We start from the raw sequence: 22,497 nt of genomic DNA on the forward strand, positions 1-22,497 counted from the left end.
ATTCTAAGTGGTGTAAGGTGGTATCTCAATGTGGTTTTAATTTGAATCTCCCTGATGGCTAGTGATGATGAACATTTTTTCCCTGAGTTGAGTCTTCCTGCCCCCCTCAAGGGGGTGGGCTCTGAGGAAACCAGTTTTTCAGGCTTTTGTTCTCTGTAGGTTTTTATGTTTGTTTTTTGTTTTTTCTCTCTTCTTGACAGCTTTTGATGGTTTTTGGAGGTTTAGAGGAAAGCAAACTGCACCCCGACCTCCCTCTCAGAAGCCTCAGTCTGCTCCCCTGTGGGTGCTGCAGAGCTGCTGGCAGAGCAGGTTCTGAGTCGCGGTCCCTGGGGATGCAGAATCTCCTGCCTGTACCCAAAACCAGGGCAGTGGCGGCTGTATGGACAGCTCCAGACCGCCAGAGAGGTTCCAAGCAGGGATGGCACACTGAGATTTTCCCACTGGCCCGGGCTGGGTGTGCCTTGTCTTTCTGGGTCCAAGAGCACCGGGATGGCACCTGTGCACACCTCTCCCAGGGGAGGGTGTGGGGCGCGTGCGTCTGAGACTCTGATAGCATGGCCCAGCATTCTGCCGTCTGACATGTCTCCCAGCCCCTCACAGGAGCTGGACCCCACGCGTTCTCGGGCGTGCTGGTGACTCCGGGACCAAGACCTGCTTTCTCCGCCGCATTCTCTCTGGCTCAGGGCCAGGGGTGGCTGTCCTGGGTCTGGGGACTTAAGCCCCTGTTCATAACCGCCCCGATTCCCACAATTTCCCCCCGCAAGCCTTTGCTCTTTTTGAGTGCTTTCAAGCAGACTCCAAGTTAATGCTGGTCCCCAGACGCAGGGCACTCTCGTATTGGTATTACTTTCTAATCGGTCACCTCTGGTGGCTCCCTCCCCCTTTTTATCTTCTGATATCAGTCCAACGTTCCCACTCCACTTTACCTGCCCACAGGTGTCTTCTGCCTCTGTAGAGATCCAGACGTGTATAATTCAAATCTCAGGCTGATTTCATGGGTGATCGGAGTTCTTTGGTAGGTAATCAGCTCACTTTAGGGTACAGGTTGAAAAGGCGCCTCCTCCTTCTTCCATGCCATCTTGTCTCCTTTCTCCTGTTTGTATTTTTTTAATACTTACAGCAAAGTATTACAGATGATAATAGAGGTAATAACCATGATAGTACTTGATTCAAGGAAAAATCAGTGATGTTAAAAATGATATTCACAAACTATACATCTAAAATATTTATTAATGACAAAAGGAAGAATGATAACTTTGCAAAGCTGAAACCTGGCAGATAACACTGTAACCAAGTAATCAAAAATATTATGATCAAGAATGGGACAAACTGACATTATATAGCTCTTGATGGGCATTGAGAGGGACACTATGTAACTTTCATTCTATAACTTACAAAACACATGTAACCTGAATATAATCATGAGCCAATGATCAAACCTAAATTGAAGGACATTCTCTAAACTAACTGGCCTGTAAATATTAATGTCACTTATTTTCAAAATTTATTTTTGAGGACATCAAGATTATACAATGAAAAATATTAACTCTTCAAGATCAAAGACAATAAGGAGACTTATCAACTAAATGCTATGTGTAATCGTGAACGAGGTTGTCTCTTTTCCGTTAAGTGATTTATAAAGAACATTATTGTGAATATTACCAAATTTGAATAAGGCTGGCAAGACCATAGAAAACTATTAATGTAGATTTTTGACTTTGGTAATTACATTGCAATTATGTAAGATCATATCTTCATTCTTAGGAAATGCACACTGTGGCATTTATGAACAAAGGGCTTCGTGTATGTGATTTTACTCTCAGTTCAGAAAAAAGTGTGCAGAGGGTGAGACATAAAGGTAGTAAAATATTAACCCTGGAGATGTTGGTGAAAGTTAAGTGGAAATTCTGTGAATTTTTGAAGGTTTTCAAGTTTGAAATTATTTCAAAATAGAAAGTTAAAAATTAAAATAATTAACACCCTAAAGCAAGAAATTGAATGCATATATCTCAAAATACATGCTTACAAATTACAGTATATGTTTATTGTTCAGTTGTAATTGCCTTAAATAATTTAAGTTGATGTTGTTTTCTAGCACTTTATATATATATATCTCAAAAGTCTAGAACATGTCCATGAGAAACACAGATATTATTTGAATAAACTGTGTTACTTTCTACCCCCTGCAATACTTATTGATAATTTTCTAATGGCTTTTAGAAAAAGTCTAAATAAAACATTTCATTTGTTTGCACATGTGCTATTCAGTGCAAAAATATAACTCCAGACTTTATACTGTCAAATGACAGAAGATTGGTGTGTGTTAATTTTTGGCTAATATTTAAGTTGTAGCTTGTTTTCCTTTCCAAATTTTTACTGTTGTTGAATATAATTCCTGTTTGTATTTACTGACAAGTTTAAAACACATTTGGTCACCATTTCTTTTCTCATTTCAGTTCTTCCTCAATATAGAATAATTCTGTGTTTTCTAAAATACATGTTTAGTAATTACTCTAAGAATCTATTTTTAAACTCAGCATTTGTCTGAAAAATATCTTAATTTTGCTATAATTACTGTTAAAGGTAGTTACAGATTTTGTGGTTAATAGTGATTTTCTCTCAATGTCTTGAAGATACCACTTTCTCAATTTAAAGTTACTCTCCAGTATTCTATATTTTTATCAGTATAATTATGGATCTTCCATAGGTCAGCTGTCTTTATCTCTGCTTGCTTTCTTGATACTCTCTTTGTCTTTGGTGTTCGACTTTTTACTGTGATGTATCTAGGAATAGATTTCTTGTTTTCCATTTTGCTTTAAATTTGTGATTTCTGTCAGAAGATTTTCATGTGCCTCCAAATACTGAAAATTTTTTCAGGGAATATTTCTTCAAATATTCCCCATGTACACTGAATTCTCTTTCACAAACTATAATGGTAGTCTTTCTACTTCTGTCCACCATTCTTTCCTTTTTTTTTTTTTTTTTGGTGTTTTAAAAATTATTTTTATTGTTACCTTCCAAAGAGGACATGGGAGGAAAAAAGCCAGTTATTGTCCACCATTATTTCTTAAGCTTTTTTGTTCTTCATGTTTTTAGTCTTTCTCTGTATTCTGTTCAGAGCAATTTCTTCAGCTATGTATAAGCCAGATAATCAAAGTATGGTCTGTGGACTAGTGCTGGTTCATGAATTGTTTGTGCATCGGATACAGAGAACAAGAGTAAGCAACTGGATATTTTTACAGCCATTTGACATGGTAATGACATTATTGTTTTTATTTTAAATTAATGTTTCAGTCTAAAATAGTTTGCAATTGTAAAAACTGCTGCTTCATTACAATTTGAAATGCACAATTGCTTGTACATCTAGAAATACTTATTTGTGCATTTTTTCTGAGCTGTCAATGCAATTATCTTAGGGAAAAGATTTAGGTATGAAACTACTTTGAATTTATGTTACTTTATTTTTACACTTGATCTTAGCCAAAAGGCTAAGAAGTGATGTATGTTAATTTATTTTTAATTGTCATTTCATTTTACTTATTTTTTGCATTTCTCTTATCCTGTTGTCAATATTGTTTCTTCCTTATGTTTTTTTCTGATGTGAAATTGATCTCTCTATAATGGTTTTTGATTTTCTTTCCCACCTTATTTTTGATCTGGGCATGTGATTTTTCTCTTACTATTATCTTATCACTTATTCCACAGCCTTTAGGCAAATATTGAACTATTTTAAGGAGATATTTATTTCAATACTTGTAATTCAGTTGCTATTTTTGTTGACTTTTATTTTTTCCAGGCAATACTTTCCAATTAATGTTTGAATTCAAGTAAATTAACATATAGTGTTTAATTCATTTCAGTGTAAAATACAATGATTCAACAGTTCTACACATTACTGAATGCTCGTTATAAGTGTACTTTTGATCTTCTTGACCTTTTCACCCAACCCCCCACCCATCTTCCTTCTGGCAATGAACAGTTTGTTCTCTGTATTTAAGAGTATTTTTTGTGTTTTGTTTTGTTTTGGGGATTATTTGTCTTTTTTCTTTGTTTGGTTTCTTAAATTACACCCATGAGTATCATGCCTGGGCATCACGGAGGACATTTCTCAGTTTTGGGTTTTTTTTTTTTTTAAAGATTTTATTTATTTATTTGTTATTTGACGGACAGAGATCACAAGTAGGCAGAGAGGCAGGCAGAGAGAGAGGAAGGGAAGAAGGCTCCCTGCTGAGCAGAGAGCCAGATGCTGGTCTTGATCCCAGGACCCTGAGATCATGAGCTGAGCCAAAGGCAGAGGCTTTAACCCACTGAGCCACTCAGGTGCCCCTCAGTTTTTGTTTTTAATAAGACAGTTTTGTTTTCTTTCTTAAACAGAAAGCCCTTAACCTGGGAGTTTTAAGACCATGAAACTGCTTTTCAGAAATTTTTCCTTTGGAACCAGGGTCACGTATATTTTTTCTTTCTTAAATTTTCAGTTAATTACTTTCTCACAATACCAAATATGGATTATTATGAGTGAACGGTCAAGATTAAGTGGGAATTTCTATATATTTCCATGGAAATATATAGAAGTTTTGGGTGACTATAGCCCACTATGGAGCTTTTGAATTTTGAGTCACTGCCTTAAGAGCTCCTGTCTGAATCCCAGTCTGTCTTTGAAATGGCCTTCATTATAATACTAAATTGAAGCCCATATAAGGTTTTTGGTAAAATCTTTGAATTCTCATGCCAAATGCCAATAAGGCAGAGGTGACAGAGTGCCCATTTTCTGGTACCTTCAAATCATCAGACTGCTAGGATTATTGTTTCTTAAAATATTTGAATAGAGTGACCCTGGTCCTCATTCCTTCATGTTGTAGGAAATCCAGATTCTTGCTTAAGAGCCTCAAGTAGCTTCAGAGTGTTTTTTTTTTTTTTTTTCCCCCTGTTGTTGTTTTCCCACTCAGCAATCTTTATCTCTGGTCTCCTTCATCCAGGGAATTGTTTTTTTTTTTTTTTTTTTTTAAGATTTTATTCATTTATCTGACAGAGATCACAAGTAGGCAGAGAGGCAGGCAGAGAGAGAGGAGGAAGCAGGCCCCCTGCAGAGCAGAGAGCCAGACGTGGGGCTCGAACCCAGGACCCCGAGACCACGACCTGAGCCAAAGGCAGAGGTCCAACCCACTGAGCCACCCAGGTGCCCCCATCCAGGGAATTCTTGATCTCTGTTTCTTGTTTCCATAACTGCTGTCCTTTTTCTGTTGTCTTGGTCATGTTGAACATTGTGTTTATCCCTTCATTTCCTTATAGCACCAATTATCATAAGCTATGATGACTGAATTTTGGCTGAATTTTAATGAAATGTTGGGTAATGGGATCACTGATTAATGCACAACACTGATTAATGCATAATCAGATAATAGGCTTGTCTGGTTAATAGACAACAAATTAAAATTTGAATATTAGACACTGTATGAAACCCTCATTACTCCTCTATCAGGAAAGGAGACTTTGCCCATCCTAGGTCCTGGTGATATCAATCATCTTGTAGACATTTCATTTTTTTCCTTGCAGCCTTCTTTCTGACTTCCTAAGCTGCCAGCTCACCCCTCTGAATTGTGCTTTTGTTGAGAGAAATTTAATTCTTTACCTCTTTCTCTCTAAACCATGCCCCAGGCTTGCTTTTTTATATTCAAAAATTACTTAAGTTTCTCTGTTTATCAAATGAAGTTTTTTGCCCTTATTAATATAAAACTTGGATGTTAAAATTTGAACACACTCACAAAAAAATTCTTAAAGCTCAACTACTCTAAACCAAGCAGAGTATATTTGGGATATTTGTGGGTATTCCATTCAATCTTTTTAATTCTCATTCTGAAATAAAACATATACAGAAAAGTGCACAAAACTTAAATGCACAGGCTAATGAAATAATAATAACAATGATATTATCACTGCTTGGGTCTAGAGTATTTGCTCCACCTGCTCCAAATCTTCAATGAAATTGTTTCTGATCACTTTCTAATTACATCATCATGCCAGACAGGTATCACCTTAAATAGTACATACTAATTTTGCCAGACAGGTACCATCTTAAATACTACATATTAATTTTGACTCTTGTTGAACTTCATGTAAATGGAATCATACAATACATATTCTTTTGCATATAGTCTTTTTTATAGTGTTCTCAGTAGTTCTGTGTGTGGGTGGGAAATAGGGAGATATTTACTGTTAAAATGCAGTTTTACTGTTAATTTACTGTTACTACATATGCATCAGTAGGTCTGGGTTGGATATGAGATGGTATACTTGCATAAAAATCACAGGTAATGCTGAAGCTGCCTGTCAGTGGACTAGACTTTGAGTAAAAAGGGTTAACATTCATGAAAAATAAAAACAGGACAACAATGGTAGGTTTTTTTTTTTTTTTTTTTTTTGGATCCCATGTGTCATGGTTAACTTTGTGTTAACTTGTCTATGGTATCCAGTTGTTAGGTCAAACATAAGTCTAGATGTTTTTTTTTATATTTGGATACCATAGACAATAAAGATTTTATTTATTTGTCAGAGAGAGGGAGAGAGAGCAAGCACAGGCAGACAGAATGGCAGGCAGAAGCAGAGGGAGAAGCAGGCAGGCTCCCTGACGAGCAAGGAGCCCGATGTGGGACTCGATCCCAGGACGCTAGGATCATGACCTGAGCTGAAGGCAGCTGCTTAACCAACTGAGCCACCCAGGCGTCCCTAGTCTAGATGTTTTTGTGAAGGTATTTGTGGAAGCAGCAAATACTTAAAATCTGTTAATGGGAAGCAAAACAGGTTATCCTCCATCTAGTTAGTTGAAGGACTTGAGAGCAAAAACATATTTCCTAAAGAAAAAGCAATTCTTCGTCCGTATTGAAACATAGAATCCTAAGTTTCCAGTCTGTAGATTTTGGACTCAGACTACATCGTTCTTACCTGAATTTCCAGGCTGGTGGCTTGCCTACTGATCTCAGTCTTGCTAACCTCCATGATTGCATAAGCCAGTCCTCTAAAATCTTTATTCTGTTTTCCTGAAGAACCTTGACTAACAGGTTACATTAAAATAAATGCAATGGTTCCTTATGGGGCAAAACATGTGAAAAAGTAATGTGATGAGGGGAGACAAATAAATGGAGAATATACATAGGTCAGTGATGAAAGTATGCCATAAATTGGGAATCATGAATACTATCTCTAAACCTGGAAGTTTAACAAAAAAGAATCAATAGTGAACATCCCTCAGAAACAAAAAGAAATTGAACCCAAAGCATAGGCAGAAGATTGGGTTTAGGTCAAAGGGGCTGCAAAGTATGTTGCTTTCCTTATAGAATGCTTACCACACATAAATTGGTTATGCTTTCTTAATATTAGCTGTTAGAAACAGTGATCATAATATTGAGAATCATGAGAATTGTTTTTTTTTTTCAAGTGTGACTCTTTTTGAGATCTTGCCTAGTCTGTTAGTGACCAATGGCAAGTGAATAAGAGTTACCCATGATGATAGTTCAGTTAAGAACAAAGCTCTTGTCCTTAATAGACTACATTTTAGAATCAATACTTATTAAGTACTTCTTTAAAAATGAGAAGGAAGGTAAGAGTCTATTCTATGTTTTCGTTCCCTAAAGGTTTCAATTAAAAGTGCTTCCATCATGCAAAGCATTATTACATTATGAATAATGCGTTATGCCTTTCCAGAGACAAGTAAGATGCAAAGAACCAAAACATATTTTCCCCCTCAAGATAGTTACTAGTTATGTTGAAGGAATATCTACTCTAGAGCTCAATTAATCTGTTTTTCTGTACTATGCTCATGAATGTTTTTGTCTGAACCAGCCCTTTTGCACTAATTCTCTGTGACTTAAATGAATAGAAAGATGTCACCCTCAGCCTTTTTTTCTAAGTATATATATATTAAACCCCTGGGTTTTTGTCTGTATTATGGGTTGAATTGTGTCTCCTTTCCCCCCAACCAATTTATATGCTGGGGTCTTAATATCTAGTACATAAGAATGTGACCTTATTTGGAGATAGTTTTTGTTTTTGTTTTTGTTTCGTTCATTAGATTGTGGTGGTGGTATCAGAAGTATATACATATGTTAAACTCATCAAATTATATACATTAAATATGTGGGTTTTATTGTATGTCAATTATATCTCAAATCTATGAAACATCAGTATAAGTAGAAAGTCAAAACAGAACAGGGCAGAACTTAAATGTATGTGTCCTACAAGAATTACAATAAAATCTTCAGCTCAGTTAATATGAAGGACCATGGGGTTAAAATATCCTTAGGGTAGACTCTCATCCAATAATACTGCTGTCCTTATGTAGAGGGAAAATTTAGCCACACACACAGGGAGAATGTGAAATGTGAAATGAAGCCAGAAATAGGAGTGATACATCTCAAGGATTTCCAGCAAACCATCAGAAGCTAAGAGAGTCCTGGAATATGTTTTTCCTCACAACCTTCAGAAGATACCAACTCTTCTGATGCTTTGCCTTGGACTTGTAGCCTCCCAAACTATAATTTCTGTGGCTTAACCTCCAGCTAGTATGCAGGACTTTGTTACAGTAACCCTAGCAAATGAATATAAACTCTGAAAAGTGATCTGGGAGGTATCCTCTTTAGCAGAAGGTCCAGACTTGTTTTTATCTTTCAGCTTTGTTATACACTAGTTCTCAAGAGACTTAAGCTTTGGAAATCCATTTCTCTTCATTGTTAGTGGCCCCTTCAACAGTCTTCTTCATACCTCCTCTGGTGCAGCTTTGCTGGCAGAAATTATATTAGAGTCTGAGACTCCTGATAATTGTTTTCCCAGCCTCTCTTAGGGTCTGAGAGACACTGGGAAAGCTTTGCAGGGGAAATCTTTCTTTTTCTTAGAATGAGAAGCAGAAGTGGAAACAGTTTCTTTATTCTACATGTAAAGCATGAAACTGTGGCCATCATCTTGTCACATGAGCCTAACAGTCAACATACTGAAAATGAAGGGACAGAAGGAGTGGAAGTTCTTGGTGACATCACAGAAAACATGAACCTACCCTAGACTTGGCTTACTGCAGACTTCTTGGATTTGCCAGGCTCTGTTTTTTTTTTTTTTTTTTGCCAGGTTCTGTTCTAAGTGCTTTGCATGCAAGCACTTTTACCGTTGTATCGGTTCTAGGGTGAAGATACCATTTTCCCCCATTTTAAAACTGAGGATGCTGAAGCATGAAGTGTTTTAAGTGAAGTGGCCCAAAGCTTTGCATACACTTACCAGTAGAACATGGATTGGGAAAACTGACATTCTGTCTCCAAAGCATCTGCTCTTACTCACTACTCCAGAAATATCTTAAACCATTCTCAGTTGGAAATTTTTATGCAGGGCTGGAGGCATCCTAATAGGCACCCTCCTCTCTAATATGAGAGCAAGAGCACTGTTCAGATTTGTTGTGAGGATTTAATGAGGTGATAGGAGAAATGCCTGGCAAAATGCCTTATATGCAATAAGTGCTTAATAAATACTCAATTTGCCTTACATTCAGGGAGCAAGTGAAGTTATGCAGACAGGAGAAACTCTCAATATCCACTACCTCAGAGCACATGGCTCACCCTGCTCTAGAGCCTGGGCTGGAGAGGGACTTCTGCCTTGGGACGAAGTGGCTGTTGGATGTGCAATTTGAACAGCAATGGCTCATGGTCCTTTCAGGTGTCCCCTGCTAAAAAGCTTCAGTTTACTCCAGGCCCAGGGAAGTGGCTTGGCTGCTGGAGTCTCAGTATCATTGGTGGATGATGGCAACCTGACCCTTGGGGACAGAAGGAGAAGTCGTCAGGGCATGGTGATTCAGAGAACTGGCCTTTGACTTTTATTTTCCTGCTGTGTGAGCCCTTAGAAGAGCTGGAAAAAAAAAAAAAAAAAAAGGTCTGGAATGGCTTAAAGTTCTTTTCTGGAGAGACACTATTAAAAAGCCTGGAGAGGCAAAGACACCCTGTCCTTACTAGAATACATTAATCTAAATACTGTTGACCTTTAGGCCATACATATCACCGAGCTTAGCAGTTAGTATGGAAGGGAAGACAGAGTGTTTGACTTTAACCCAACTCAGGAATTAAGAAATCCTTTCCATGTACACAGCTCTGGGCCCAGTGTGAGTTAGGATGTGGAATGAAGTCAGGTGTTGTGAAAATTGAAAAGCACATCACATCCAGTGACTGCTGCTCTTATGAGGTGGGGATCTTGCCCCGAAGAAAATGAGTTACTTCGCACTGACACCCCAGGAATTATTCTAATGAATGTAACCTAGTTCTTAAGTACCAACTTTTAAAGATTTATTTCAGTGAGTGAGCAGGGGAAGGGGCAGAGTCAGAGGGGAGGCAGACTCCCTGCTGAGGCACAGACTCCCCACTGTGTGCACAGGCACACAACCAGCTACTGGGTTGGGTCTCAGGACCCCAGGAACATGACCTGAGAGGAAACCAAGAGCTTAACTGACTGAGCTACCCAGGTGCCCCAAGTACTAACACTTTTTGAATGCTTGACCTTTGTTTTAGATAGAGATAACTGATCATTATATTACATGGAGTATCTCCAATTGTGTATTTGGGAAGTGATTTACTGTTCCCTGTGTTCCAGTTGAAATTTCTGTCCCTTCCTAATTTATACAGCAGACAGGGCTCTGGCCATGCCACAATTTCTACAAATTCTGCCTTTTACCTCTTCTAGTTTCAGAACGTAAAGCTTTTTCCAGTTGATGGAACACCTCCCACTATAAAATATTTGATTTTTGTAGACTTCACTGAATACTAGGAGAATCTCAGGAGGAGTCCCTTTTTGGCCCACCTTCTTACTCACTTGTCTGTTTTTTTCTCTCCTGTCACTCAGTCATCCCACTCATGTCTTCTAATCAGGATCAACTTTCTATTCCTGTCACAGAAAGTAGGTTTTATTTTTATTATACTATTACTCTGTAGCCCAGGGTCCAGGTGAAACCCGTGACCCATACCAACTAACCTACCCATATTAGAATGATTTAAACATTTCCTCAACAACAGAAGTCTCTTCCTAAGAGAGATTATTATAAAAGTTATTCAAATATATATTTAAAATATGTCACACATATTTTCTTGCTTTTTTAAATAGTTTAAACAAAACCCTAGCTGTTCTGTCCTGGACATTAATAAGATCAGTAATATTGGACCCAGCTGTAATTCTCTCAAAACTTCTGGGGCTATTGATGTATGTCAATCTACAGAAAAGGACCACAGATAAATAGGTTTTTATAAATTCTAGAAACTTCTATTCTTAGTCTTTGATTTATCTAACATATTTAGTCTCCTTTTCTTCTTATGTTCTGCTTTTGTTATGCTGTGAGGCATAAAATCCAGAAAGAATTAGATAAGTAATAAGTGTCTCAATCAAACGGGTGTCAGGTTCTGTAGTAGGCCTTTTGTCTGCGCTATTGCACAACAACCCATGAGATAAATGCTCTTATTATTTTTTTCCTCAAATGATAAAAAGAAGGCATAGTGAGCAAGTAGCTCCCCTCAAGCAAGCTGACATGATTAGTAAGTGGAGAAGCCAAGATTCAGTCAAAGGTTTGACTCTGGAACTCAGTTTTAACTACTACACTGTACTGCTTAAATTGTAAAGTCAAAGTAGGCTTTTCAGGGAGAGTCTGGGTGGTTTCCCTATAGCATACATTTATTTTAGTCCATGTAATTTGTTACATTTATATTATCCATGAAGAAGAATTGTTACCTCATTTATAGAAAGCCAAGTAGTTGGGGTGTTGATGTGAGCTTAGAGTCGGGGAGGACTTTCTTGAGAGTGTGGTAACTATAGTGACTTCGGGTCTATAATTATTTCAGGTTCACTATTGTTTGTCATTCACTTGTTCACTAAGCACTTACCACGTGTTAGACACTGTAATAGATTTGGGGGACTCATATTTATGTAACTTTGTTGTATTTAAATACCTCTTCACTCTCTCTCTACTCTATCAAATAATACTCTGGCTTCAGCAAGATTAGGTAGAGGAGAGAAGATAAGATGCAATGAAGTAGAAAAGAAAGAATAGAAAATAAGACCTACTCAGGATTGGGAGTATAAAAGCTGAAAGGGTGAGTGAGTTTGACAAACAGGAAGAGAAGTAAGACTTGAGTTAAAAGTCTTGTTAGGAGTCTAGAAGGATCATGAGGAGGGCAGCTTCTATTTAAATTTCAGTGAAGATGAGACCTAATACTGTATTTTATTTATGGATCAGACCTCATGTTAGAGATGGTGGGTTAAGATTTCTTGCCTTTGGAGGGGTGCCTGGATGGCTTAATCAGTTAAAAAATCTGACTCTTGATTTCAGCTTAGGGTCGTGGTCTTAGGGTTGTGGGATTGGACCCCAACAGCCTTCTTGCTCAGCTTCGTATTCTCTCTCTTCCTCTTCTTCTGCTCCTCCCACAGCTTGCACATGCACTCTCTGTCTCAGAATAAATAAATAAATCTTAAAAAATCTTCCCTTGGAAGGCTCATTGTTTTGGGAAAGAAGAAGGAGTAAGTCAATTTTTCTGTAATTTAATGGGTTAAAAGTTATATGACAGGGATGAAAATGGATTTGAGAACAAAATACCACTGCTTAGGGATCAGTCAGAAAAGGCTTTGTAAATGAAATTACCCATAAGCTGAGCTATTAATTACAAGATGGTTGGGCACTGAGGGAGTAGAATAAGAGAATCAGAAGAATTTTTCTAACTGGTTAGTGTGAAAATAGTTTTTGTGTGTGTTTTTATTATTTCCTTAATGACTTGTAGAAAGTTTTTAAGTAGAAAAGTGGTGGATGACTACTAAGTCATGGTGCACATTTAAACTAGAATACGTAAGATGAATATCCTTTTTATCATCTCCATCCTCAATTTCTGTGTCTTTTCTACATTTATTTTAAAGTGTATAAAAACAAATATCATTTTGTGTATTTAAATACAAATGGAGTCATAACATATAGATTGTTCTGCAATTTGCTTTTTTAAAAAATGTAATCTTCTAAATCTTTTTAATGCTACATACTGTAAGTGCATAGGACATGGGTATGGTAGTTTATTTAACCATTCCCCTAATGATAGATATTTTTTTTTCTTAGTAATTACAAAGAATACTTACATGAAGACTCTAAGTGAAAATATCCAAATATATAGATAATAAAGAGTAGAATTTCTGGGTCAAAATAAATGTATATTTAAAATACTAATATATACGGACAGATGCTTTCTAAAATGTTCCCATTTACTCTCCCTTAAAAAAAAAATGCCTTTGAATTTTTGCCAGGCCTCAATATTACCAAGCTCGGTAATTTCTGCTAAACTGATGGACAAATTTAGAATCGCCTTATTTACATTTCATTTTTCTACATATTAGTGATGTGGAACATATTTTCATATGTTCGTTAGTCATCTGAGCTCTTATGTGAATTTCTTGATTTTGTCTTTTGCCCATTTTTAATATTTAGTTATCTGTGTTTTTTAACTTGCAGTGTTTTTAAAACTCATGATTGAAATAGTTTGTATATTATCCATGTTATGAAAGTCTTCTCCCAATTTATTACTTTGAAAATGAAGAATTTTTTAAATTTCTCATTTTGAGAAATTTCTCATTTTGAAAAATTATAGTGGATTCTGAAACTTTCTATTTTGATATAATAAAATTCATTTATATCTTCCATTATGGTTCTTTTGTTCTGGGATATGTTTAAGAAACCTTTGTCTTCCCTTATATGTATTTATTAATATGACCATATTCACCATTATAACAGGGAATTGGAAACAAATCTGAATAGTTCAACCCAGTTTTAAATAAGTAGAATTCCTGTGAATTTCTATTAGCACATATAAAAATAAAATATAATGTGAGGGAAGAGGACATAGAGTTATCAACAATATTATCCATCTGTCTCTAAGAAATAATTAAATGTCTTTGTATTAGTGAGTTGAATCGATGAATCTCAATGATTTGACCTACTTTTAAACAACTATTGAGTAAAAGAATTCTAGAGAGATGCATAAGAATTTGATATTTCTTTAAATATTAGTGGCTGTGAGCTCCTTTCTTTTAGGTATCTTCAACTGGTTGGTTTTCTGTTTGTATATTAATCAGTAAAGAGGATAAATCATTTCCAGATTTTCTAGAAGAAGTTTGACCTAAACATAAGGTACCAATGCTGAATTGTCTCCCTGTTGAAAGCTACATAACCATAGGATAAAAGGCAAATAATATTTTCCATCCTCTGTCAGTATGGATGGGAACAAAACTAACTAGACTATAGTTAGTTTTTAAAAAGTGAATTAAAAACTGTAATACAGGAAAGGTCCCCATTCCTCCCTCCCTCCCTCTCTCTCTCTCTCTCTCTCTCTCTATATATATATATATATATATATATGAGGACTCTAAGTGAAAATATCCAAATATATAGATAATAAAGAGTAGAATTTCTGGGTCAAAATAAGTGTATATTTAAAATACTAATATTGTATATTGTATAATATGTATATTATATATTGTAATAATTAAAATACTAATATATGTATGTATGTATATATATATATGTATGTATGTATATACATACATACATCTATATATGGCAATTGAAAAAATCCTAAAAATAACAGTCATTTGGGAGTGGACTTAAAACTAAAGCATGTTTATTTCTCAGAGATCAGTGAGAAGTAATAACTAGCATAACATGGGGAAGATAAAATTATCTGTCTCTAGAAGAGGTAGATCTGGCCAACAACCACTTGGTGATCAGAAAATTTAGGAATTGTTTGGCCAAACATTGTCATGAGGAAATTCCAATAGGTAAATGAACTCAGAAGTGGTGGAAATGTGTGGCGACATTGTTGTGGAGAATCTATCCACTGGTGAAAGGATCCAAAACCGTATTTGGCATATGAGAAGTAGGAGACATCCCTTGGGTAGGGCATTCACAAATGGCAGAGTTGAGAGGTCCCAAAAAACTAGGCTGGGGTTCAGGACTGGACTTCACTTCTATCGAAGGAATTATAGAGCTAATTGGAAAGTGAAGGCAAAGGATCATTTCTATTAACTGGAATAATAAACAGTTGTAAGCTGTAAGTAAATATTTGCTGAGTATCTACTATATCTCAGGTATTGGGAATAGCAGTAAAAATGGAAATCTGTCTCTGTGGAGCTTAGATTCTACTAGGGGAAGATAAATAGTAAAATAAAGACTATGTCACATACTTCTATGGAGAAAAATAGAGCTAGGAATTGGGGATAGGGAGTACCTGGGTGGCTCAGTCAGTTAAGCATCTACCTTCAGCTCAGGTTATGATCCCAGGGTTTGAGTCCCACATCCAGCTCCTTGCTCAGCTGGGAGTATGTTTCTCCCTCTGCCTCTGCCCCTCCCCCCTGGCTTGTAGGCGCATATGCTCTCTCTCTCCCTGTCTTGTTCAAGTAAATAAATAATCTTAAAAAAAAAAAAAAGGAATGGGGATAAGGTATATCAAGGTACAGGTGTTAAAATTTTAAATAGTAGACTGAAAGAATCTTTCTGAGAAAGTAGCACTTGAGGAAAGATTGGAAGGAAGAGAGGGAGTGAGTCATGGGTCCATATAGAGTAAGAGGGTTTCAGAGGGAAGCAGTAAAGGATTTTGAGGTGAGAGATTGGTTGGTATCTGTATCAGTGAGGGTTCAACTAGAGAAGCAGAACTAATAAGAGGCAAGCAAATACACACACACACACACACACAGAGAGAGAGAGAGAGAGAGAGATTTATTACAAGGAATCTAAGCAAGTACGAAAGTGTAGAGCAAGCAGTGAGTAAGGGAAGACTATGAACATAATGGAAGACTAGGGACATTGGGCTTTTCTACACAGGGTACTGTGCTTTTGTACACAGGTAGAATTTCTTTTCATTCAGGAAAGCCATCTGATTTTTTGTAAATCCTTCTGATTAAATCAGGCTAACCAGATTACCCAAGATAATCGTTCTTTTTTAAGGTCCAGGAACTGGAATTTTTAACTGTGCCTGCAAAGTCCTTTCACAACAGCACCTAGATTGGCGTCTGACTGAATAACTGGGGACTATAGTCTCATCAAGTTGATACATCCAGAAAGCTAACACATGTTCAAAGAATGGTTAGAGGGGTGCCTGGGTGGCTTGGTCGTTGGGTGTCTGCTTTTGGCTCAGGTCATTATCCCAGGTTCCTGGGATCCAGTCCTGCTTCACACTCCCTGCTCAGTGGGGAGCCTGCTTCTCCCTCTCTCCCTGGCCCTCCCCCATGCTCATGCCCTCTCTCTCTGTCAAATAAATAAAATCCTAAAGAAAAACAAAAACAAAACAGCAAGAAGCCAATATGTTTAGAGGGTTGTGAGCACCTGGAAAAAGAGATGCGCCAGAGGTAACAGGGGAACCATTTTAAAGACTTAGAACCTTACTCTGAGAGAGATGGGGAGTCACTGGAGAGCTGTTAGGGAGAATATGACCAATACTGTAAAAGGATCACTCTGGCACTGAATAGTGGAAGAGATAGGTGAGTAAGATATTGTAACTTAGAGGCTATATGATGATGGGCCACTTCATTAAATGTTAGGCACTGTATTCAGTGATAAGTTGTTACTTCAAAAGCTCCAGTGGACCATATTCCTGAAGCTTAATCAGGAAACATTGTACAGTTACTAGGTTGCAAGAACTATGATAGGCATTAGGGATTCAAAGCTAATTAAGACAAAGTGGAGTATACCCTTTTGTTTTCCTCAAGAGCAATGCCATTGACAACGAGCTTTCTTATTAGCCACACAGGAATGGAACTAAACTGTTATGTGATGTTAAATTCTTGACAATGGTGTATAGCAAGGCTTAGGTCTTCCTGTACTCTGTCCACTATGTGCAGGTTCCTGATATACATGATAGAGGGACACTTCAGCTAAGCTATAGATATTTTTTTGCATTGATTTTCTGACTTCTTCATTACCTTTTTGGGTAAGCTAAAAAAATGAAGAAAAAAATCAACAAATAACTAGAATGATAGTGAAATGTGGGGTCTTGTCCACTGTTTCTTGGCCCTTAGTATCATGCTGTTCCTTCTGTGGTTTCTCCTCTGTCACAGTGTGGCAAGCCTGAGAACTTCATTTGCAACTTCATAAGGAGAGAGACTGGTATGAGGTTTGGAAGACAGAAAGGAGGTAGATATTTCTCCTCTGGCTGTGGTGGATGCAGACCAGAGAGGGTATTTGCAGTCATGGTGGCAGTGGCTTCCTTAGGCTCCGTGACTTGCTGTGCGCCTCTGGTTTTGGGGCTGTGGACAGCTGTGTTTTAGCTGAAGCTTCTTGCAGTTTCCTGATTTCTGGGCAGAGTGACCTTACTCCCCTAACTTATGTTTCTGCAGGATTTGGAAAAATTTATCAGTGACTGATTTCACTGTGTTAAATCCTGGTCATGTTAGAAGTACAGCTGAGCCTTCACTGATTCAGAGGTCTTCTTTACCTCTCCCTGCAGCCTGGGGTAGGCTCCAGTCAGCAAGCTCCTTCCTTTCCTTCATCTGATCCCAGCCCTGAATCTTCTCCAAAGATAAATTCTCCAAAGATAAATAGCTGAAAGAGAAGACCGCCTCTGTCCAAAGAGAAGGGAAGGGAAGGAAAAGAAGGAATGAGAGGAAGCCTAGGTAGTGGGCAGAGGGTTGTAGGAGATAGGTATGGAGACTCATGAGTGGGAAGGGAAGTGAATAAAAGCCACTCATTCTAAGCTCTCCACGTTCCTTAACCCCTTAAACACCTCCTTTAAGCTTGTGATTTAAATATGAGTGGAAGGAAGGAAAAGAGTGTAGCCTCCTTTATCTATATTTCCACTTTATTTCCTCTTGAATTCTCCTAGCCTCACTGCTTTTTTCATTCTTCAGCCTGTTCAGATTTTGGGGGTAGAGATTGGAGGGGACACACATTTCATTTATCTAACATCTCCAGTCATATTTGTATATGCCAATTCATATAATTGTCACATGTACTAGGTTTTAATATTCTATATTTGATACGAAGAAAACTACTAAAAAAAAAAAAAGTTGAAGAAATCTTGAATGTGCCTGAATTCACACAACTAAAAAAAGTTTTGAGCCCAGATCATAAGACTACATGTCCTGTCTTCCTTTTATCAAGCCAGAGCCACTTTGTTGGTGAAAGAACCCTGGATTTGGAATTTTGGGCAACCAAAAATTGGAAGGAATTCTAGTATAGTTTTTTAAACTTTATTCTTCAAGAAGAGTGGGATGTATAATGTTCCTAGGGGACCCTGGTAAAGCTTCTTTGTCTACAGAATTAAAAAGAATTGAGAAAATTTTTAAGATTAAAAATGGCATTGCATTAGTTAAAATTCAGGAATCTGTTTAAGTGCAACCATGGCCCTACCCCTGTGGGTTCTTTTGAAAACTGCTTTTTTGGTCAGAGAAGAGCTGGTTAGAAAGACTGCAGGAATTAGGGGAAAATAAGGTCAGGTCCAAGTGATGAACAACCTTATGAAAACCCCTATCAATCTGGTCTTATGTGTTTACTAAATTAAAACAATTAAAATAGCAAGAAGAAATGATGTTTCTTTACATGTCTCAATTTAGTGATAATGGCTAATGTGCAGTCAAATTCTGTTTGCTCTTCCTTGCTTGCTAAAATGTTTTTGGATTTCATTAAGGTGCTTATAAACTCATTTAGTATTGCTGCAAGTAATATGCAACTCAGGTGTTTTCAAAACGGTCTGTTTTAATTATTCAAAGAATTTATTTTGTGGCAGTTGTTGATACAAGTCCCACCGTAACCACAGAAACAAAAGCATTTTTGATGTTTGAGATAAAAACGATTTAGAGGCTCCTTTTTAAAATTATGTAAGTTTCAGGCGCACACATTTGTAATTTGACATCTATACACATTAGAAAACTATCACCACCGCTAGTCTAGCCATCATCCGTCACCGTAAAGTTAACCCCATTTCTCCCATCTCCCAGCCCTTTTCCCCTCTGGTAACCACTAGTCTGTTCTCTGTATTTATAGTTTGTTTCATTTTTGTTTTGTTCTCCCTTAGATTCCACACATCATTGATATCATACAGTATTTGTCTTTCTCTATCTGATATATTTCACTTAGCATAATACCCTTAAGCTCCATCCATGTTATCACAAATGGCAAGACTTTTTTTTTAATGAATGACAAGTATTCCATTATATAAATTATACCACATTTTCTTTATCTATGGATGGATGGTTAGGTTATTTCCTATCTTGGCTATTGTAAATAATGCTGCAAGGAACAAAGAGTGCATATATATTTTAAATTAGTGGTTTGTATTCTTCAGATAACCACCCAGAAGTATGCTGGGTCTTAATGTAGTTCTATTTTTAGTTTTTTAAGGAATCTCTATATTGTTTTCCATAGTGGCTGTACCAATTAGCAATCTCACCAATGGTGTATGAGTGCTCTATTTTCTCCATCCTTTCCAGTGCTTATTATTTCTTGTCTTTTTTTAAAAGATTTTATTTATTTATTTGACAGACAGAGATCACAAGTAGGCAGAGAGGCAGACAGAGGGAGAGGAAGCAGGCTTCCTGCTGAGCAGAGAGCCTGATACGGAGCTCCATCCCAGGACCCTGGGATCATGACCTGAGCTGAAGGCAGAGGCTTTAACCCACTGAGCCACCCAGGCGCTCCTTCTTGTTTTTTTAATAATAGCCATTCTAACAGGCATTAGATGATGTTTCATTGTGGTTCTGATTTGCATTTCCCTAATAATTAGTGATAATGATCATCTTTTTATGTGCCTGTTTCCCCCTGACTTCTTTGGAGAAATGTTTATTCAGATCCTCTGCCCATTTTTAATTGGATTATTTGTGGTTTTGTTGTTGTTGTTGAGTTGTATGAATTCTTTATGTATTTTAGATATTAACCCTTATGGATGTATGATTTGCAAATATCTTATTTGGTAGAATCCCTTCTGGTTTTGATGAGTTTTTCTTTTTTATGCAGAAGCTTTTTAGTTTGTTCTAATCATGTTTATTTTTGCTTTTGCTTCCCATGCCTTTGGAGTCACATCCACAAAAACATCACTAAGACCAATGGGGGAGATTACTACCTATGTTTTCTTTCAGGAGTTTAATATAAGAAACTGGTTTATTTTCATTCTTTTGCAGGTACCAATCCAGTTTTACCAAAAATCATTTATTGAAAAAGTTATCTTTCCTTCATTGTTAATTCTGGCCTCCTTTGTTGTAGATTAATTGGCCATGTAAATGTGGGCTTATTTGTGAGCTCTCTATTCTGTGCCATTGATCTGTGTGTCTGTTTTTGTTCCAGTACCATATTTCTTGATTACTTTAGCTTTATAGTATATCATGCAATCTGGGATTGTGATACCTCTAGCATTATTCTTCTTACTCAGGATTACTTTGATTATTCGACATCTTCTGTGGTTCCATACAAATTTTGGCCTGATTTATACTTTTCTGTGAAAAATACTGTTGATATTTTGGTAGGGATTACATTGACTCTGTACATTGTTTTTGGTAGAATGGGCATTTTAATAATATTCCAATGCATTATTTTTTTTAATCTTTAAAAATCTAAAAATTTTATTTTAATTCCAGTAAATTTAACAAAATGCTGTACGAGTTTCAGGTGTACAAGGTGGTGGTTCAACAATTCTATACATTTCTTAGTACTCATAAAGATAAGTATACCCTTAATCCCTTTTATTACACCCATCCCCCTACCTGCCTTCCTTCTGGCAACTACGTTTGTTCTTTGTACTTAGAGTCTATTTTTTGTTTCTCTTTTTTCCATTGTATATTTGTTCTACTAAGTTCCACATATGAATGAAATCATTGAGTATTTGTCTTTCTCTCACTTATTTCACTTAGCATTATACCCGCCAGATCCAGCCATGTTGTTGCAAATAGCAAGATTTAATTCTTTTTCATGGCTCAGTCATATTCTTCTATGTGTATGTGTCTTATATGTGTATGTCTTTATCCATTCATCTATCAACCTGTGTCCAGGTTGCTTCCATAATCTGGCTATTTTAAATAATACTGTGAAAAACATGGGGGTGCATATATCTTTATAAATTAGTAATTAGTGTTTTTGTGTTCTTTGGGTAAATACTTAGTAGTGGAATTACTGGATCATAAGGTAATTCTATCATTAATTTTATTTATTTATTTATTATGTATTTCAGAGAGAGAGAGCATGACAGCATGACAGCATGAGTGGGAGGGGCAGAAGGAGAGGGACAGAAAAGCTCAAGTAGACTCTATGCTGAGTGCAGGGCTGGGCTTGGTGCTCAATCCCACAACCATGAGGTCATAACCTAAACCAAAGCTAAACCAATTGAGCCACCCAGGTGCCCCCTATCTTTAATTTTTTAAGAAACCTCCATACTGTTTTCCAGGGTGACTACACCAGTTTGCATTTCCACCAGCAGTACACCAGGATTCTTTCTTCTGTGCATCCTTGCCAACACTTTTTGCTTCTTGTGTTTTTTTTTGTTTTGTTTTGTTTTCTTTTGTTTTTAATTTTAATTTTTTTAAATTTTAGCCATTCTGACAGGTGTGACGTGGTATCTTACTGTGGTTTTGATTTTTATTTCCCTGATGCGTAAGGTTGAACATTTTTTCAGTTTGCTCTTGGTCATCTGTATTTCTTTTTCAGAGAAATCTCTGTTCACATTGTTGGCTCATTTTATAATTTTTTAATTGAATGAGGGTTTTTCTTTTCTTTTTTTGGGGGGGGTATTGAGTTGTATAAGTTCTTTATGTATTTTGGATACTAACCTTTTACCAGATCTCATTTGCAAATATCTTCTCCTATTCCTTAGGCTGTCTTTTTGTTCTGGTGATTGTTTCCTTTGCTGTGCTTTTTATTTTGATGTAGTCCCAATAGTTTATTTTTGCTTTTGTATCCCTTGTTTAGGAGACATAACAAGAAAAATGTTGCTATGGCTGACATCAGAGAAATTACTGCTTGTGTTCTTTTCTAGGATTTTTATGGTTTTAGGTCTCAAATTTAGGATTTTAATGCACTTACTTTATTTTTGTGTATGGTGTAGGAAAGTGATACTGATTCATTCCTTTGCATATAGATATCCAGTTTTCCCAGAACTGTTTGTTGAAGAGACTATCTTTTCTTCCTTGCATATTCTTACTTCCTTTTTTGAGCATTAATTGACCATATAAACATGGGTTTATTTCTGGGATTTCTGTTCTGTTCCATTGATCTATGCTTTTTTTGTGCCACTACGATACTGTTTTGATTACTACAGCTTTTTAGTTTATCTTAAAATCAGGAATTGTCTACATCCTCTCCAACACACGTTGTTTACTGTCTTGTTAATTTTGGCCGTTCTAACTGGTGTAAGGTGGTATCTCAACGTGGTTTTGATTCGAATCTCCCTGATGGCTAGTGATGATGAACATTTTTTCATGTGTCTGTTAGCCATTTGTACATCTTCATTGGAGAAGTGTCTTCTGTTCATGTCTTCT

Source organism: Lontra canadensis, unplaced genomic scaffold (genome assembly GCF_010015895.1).
Source record: "Lontra canadensis isolate GAN:19392208 unplaced genomic scaffold, GSC_riverotter_1.0 scaffold28, whole genome shotgun sequence".
NCBI lineage: Eukaryota > Metazoa > Chordata > Mammalia > Carnivora > Mustelidae > Lontra > Lontra canadensis.